This window comes from Arachis hypogaea, chromosome 14 (assembly GCF_003086295.3).
Source record: "Arachis hypogaea cultivar Tifrunner chromosome 14, arahy.Tifrunner.gnm2.J5K5, whole genome shotgun sequence".
Classification (NCBI taxonomy): domain Eukaryota; kingdom Viridiplantae; phylum Streptophyta; class Magnoliopsida; order Fabales; family Fabaceae; genus Arachis; species Arachis hypogaea.
This window is the reverse complement of record NC_092049.1, coordinates 86,868,579-86,872,703: the sequence shown is the minus strand read 5'-3', so window position 1 is coordinate 86,872,703 and position 4,125 is coordinate 86,868,579. Positions and strand designations below refer to the sequence as shown.

General features: G+C 42.2%; 1 non-coding gene across 1 annotated transcript; it reads left to right on the top strand.

The window, feature by feature from the left end:
- The first annotated feature begins 3,498 nt into the window (after positions 1-3,498).
- LOC112745922 (small nucleolar RNA R71) lies at positions 3,499-3,606 on the top strand. The gene has a single exon (XR_003173827.1). It is a non-coding gene; the product is annotated as a small nucleolar RNA R71 (small nucleolar RNA).
- The last annotated feature ends 519 nt before the right edge of the window (positions 3,607-4,125 follow it).

Genomic DNA, 4,125 nt, shown 5'->3' with positions numbered 1-4,125 from the left:
CAAGATGAACACTAAGAACACTTTGAAGATCATGATGAACATCAAGAACATATTTTTGAAAACTTTTAAGAAAAGAAAGACATGCAAGACACCAAACGTAAGAACTTTTGTACTAGGGACACTAACAATTTGAAAATGCATATGAAAAACAAGAAAAGACACAAAACAAGAAAATGTAAAGATGGTGCACGAAATTGTGATCATCAATGGCGCCATCAACATGGTACGCATAATTGTAATCTCAACTCTTTATCACAACTTCGCACAACTAACTAGCAACTGCACTGGGTTGTCCAAGTAATACCTTACGTGAGTAAGGGTCGATCCCACGGAGATTGTTGGTATGAAGCAAGCTATGGTCATCTTGTAAATCTCAGTCAGGCGAATTCAAATGGTTATGGATGATGAATGATTAAAAGATAAATAAAACATAAAATAAAGATATAGATACTTATGTAATTCATTGGTGAGAATTTCAGATAAGCGTATGAAGATGCTTTGTCCCTCCCGTCTCTCTGCTTTCCTACTGTCTTTATCCAATCCTTCTTATTCCTTTCCATGGCAAGCTGTATGTTGGGCATCACCGTTGTCAGTGGCTACAATCCCGTCCTCTCAGTGAAAATGTTCAACGCACTCTGTAACAGCACGGCTATTCATCTGTCGGTTCTCGATCATGTCGGAATAGAATCCAGTGATTCTTTTGCGTCTGTCACTAACGCCCCACAATCACGAGTTTGAAGCTCGTCACAGTCATTCAATCCTTGAATCCTACTTAGAATACCACAGACAAGGTTTAGACCATCCGGATTCTCAAGAATGCCGCCATCAATTCTAGCCTATACCACGAAGATTCTGATTAAGGAATCCAAGAGATAAACACTCAATCGAAGGTAGAACGGAGGTGGTTGTCAGGCACACGTTCATAGGTGAGAATGATGATGAGTGTCACGGATCATCACATTCATCAAGTTGAAGAACAAGTGATATCTTAGAACAAGAACAAGCTGAATTGAATAGAAGAACAATAGTAATTGCATTGATACTCGAGGTACAGCAGAGCTTCACACCTTAATCTATGGTGTGTAGAAACTCCACCGTTGAAAATACATAAGAACATGGTCTAGGCATGGCCATGAGGCCAGCACCAAAACGTGATCTAAGGTAGCATAGAATTACTCAAAGATTAGACTCCAAATACAATAGCAAAAGGTCCTATTTATAGAGAACAAGTAGCTTAGGGTTTTATGAAGGATAGATGTGAGTGGTGAAGAGAATGGTGGGATTTGATAGGTGAGGGGTTTTTGGTGAAGATGTATTGAGGTGATTGGTGAATGGGTGAAGAAGAGAGAGAGTGGTGGGGTAGGTGGGAATCCTGTGGGGTCCACAGATCCTGAGGTGTCAAGGATAGCTCATCCCTGCACAGAGTGGCATGCAAAAATGTCCTTTCTGCCAATTCTGGCATTAAATGCCGGGCTGCTACCCTTTTCTGGCGTTTAACGCCAGCTCCTTTCCCATTCCTGGTGTTAAACACCCAGAATGGTGCCAGACTGGGCGTTAAACGCCCATTTGCTGCCCTTACTGGCGTTTAAACGCCAGCAAGCTTTTCCTCCAGGGTATGCTGTTCTTTTCTCTATTTTTCATTCTGTTTTTGCTTTTTCAATTGTTTTTGTGACTTCACATGATCATCAACATACAGAAAACATAAAATAACAATGGAAAATAGATAGATATAACATTGGGTTGCCTCCCAACAAGCGCTTCTTTAATGTCAGTAGCTTGACAGTGGGCTCTCATGGAGCCTCACAGATGTTTAGAGTAATGTTGGAATCTCCCAACACCAAACTTAGAGTTTGAATGTGGGGGTTCAACACCAAACTTAGAGTTTGGTTGTGGCCTCTCAACACCAAACTTAGAGTTTGAGTGTGGGGGCTCTGTTTGACTCTGTTTTGAGAGAAGCTCTTCATGCTTCCTCTCTATGGTTACAGAGGGATATCCTTGAGTTTTAAACACAAGGGATTCTTCATTCACTTGAATGATCAATTCTCCTCTGTCAACATCAATCACAGCCTTTGCTGTGGCTAGGAAGGGTCTGCCAAGGATGATGGATTCATCCATGCACTTCCCAGTCTCTAGGACTATGAAATCAGCAGGGATGTAGTGGTCTCCAACCTTTACCAAGACATCCTCTACAAGTCCATAAGCTTATTTTCTTGAATTGTCTGCCATCTCTAGTGAGATTCTTGCAGCTTGTACCTCAAGGATCCCTAGCTTCTCCATTACAGAGAGAGGCATGAGGTTTACACTTGACCCTAGGTCACACAGAGCCTTCGCAATGGTCATGGTGCCTATGGTACAAGGTATTGAGAACTTCCCAGGATCCTGTCTCTTTTGAGGTAATTTTTGCCTAGTCAAGTCATCCAGTTCTTTGGTGAGCAAAGGGGGTTCATCCTCCCAAGGCTCATTACCAAATAACTTATCATTTAGCTTCATGATTGCTCCAAGGTACTTAGCAACTTGCTCTTCAGTGACATCTTCATCCTCTTCAGAGGAGGAATACTCATCAGAGCTCATGAATGGCAGAAGTAAATCCAATGGAATCTCTATGGTCTCAGTGTGAGCCTCAGATTCCCATGGTTCCTCATTAGGGAACTCATTGGAGGCCAGTGGACGTCCATTGAGGTCTTCCTTAGTGGTGATCACTGCCTCTTCCTCCTCTCCAAATTCGGCCATGTTGATTGTGTTTACGGCCTTGCACTCTCCTTTTGGGTTCTCTTCTGTATTGCTTGGAAGAGTACTAGGAGGGAGTTCAGTAACTTTCTTGCTCAGCTGACCCACTTGTGCCTCCAAATTTCTAATGGAGTACCTTGTTTCAGTCATGAAACTCTGAGTGGTTTTAATTAGATCAGAGACCATGGTTGCTAAGTCAGAGTGGTTCTGCTTAGAGTTCTCTGTCTGCTGCTGAGAAGATGATGGAAAAGGCTTGCCATTGCTAAACCTGTTTCTTCCACCATTGTTGTTGTTGAAGCATTGTTGAGGCCTCTGTTGGTCCTTCCATGAGAGATTTGGATGGTTTCTCCATGAAGGATTGTAGGTGTTTCCATAGGGTTCACCCATGTAATTCACCTCTTCCATTGATGGGTTCTCAGGATCATAGGCTTCTTCTTCAGATGAAGCGTCCTTAGTACTGCCTGGTGCAGCTTGCATTCTAGACAGACTTTGAGAAATCATATTGACTTGCTGAGTCAATATTTTGTTCTGAGCCAATATGGCATTCAGAGTATCAATCTCAAGAACTCCTTTCTTCTGACTTGTGCCATTATTCACAGGATTTCTCTCAGAAGTGTACATGAATTGGTTATTTGCAACCATTTCAATGAGTTCCTGAGCTTCTGCAGGCATCTTCTTCAAATGAAGAGATCCTCCAGCAGAGCTGTCCAATGACATCTTGGACAGTTCAGACAGACCATCATGGAAGATACCTATGATGCTCCATTCAGAAAGCATGTCAGAAGGACACTTTCTGATCAATTGTTTGTATCTTTCCCAAGCTTCATAGAGGGATTCACCTTCCTTCTGTCTGAAGGTTTGGACTTCCACTCTAAGCTTACTCAATTTTTGAGGTGGAAAGAACTTTTCCAAGAAGGCATTGACTAGCTTTTCTCAAGAGTTCAGGCTTTCCTTAGGTTGTGAATCCAACCATATCCTAGCTCTGTCTCTTACAGCAAAAGGGAATAGCATAAGTCTATAGACCTCAAGGTCAACCCCATTGGTCTTGACAGTGTCACAGATTTACAAGAATTAAGCTAAAAACTGATGAGGATCTTCTAATGGAAGTCCATGAAACTTGCAATTCTGTTGCATCAGAGAAAATAATTAAGGCTTAAGCTCAAAGTTGTTTGCTCCAATGGCAAGGATAGAGATGCTTCTCCCATAGAAATCGGGAGTAGGTGCAATAAATTCACCCAGCACCTTCCTTGCATTGTTGGCATTGTTGTTGTTTTCAGCTGCCATGTCTTCTTCTAGTTTGAAGATTTCTGTTAGGTCCTCTCCAGAGAGTTGTGCTTTAGCCTTTCTTAGCTTTCGCTTCAAGGTCCTTTCAGGTTCCGGATCAGCCTCATCAAGAAT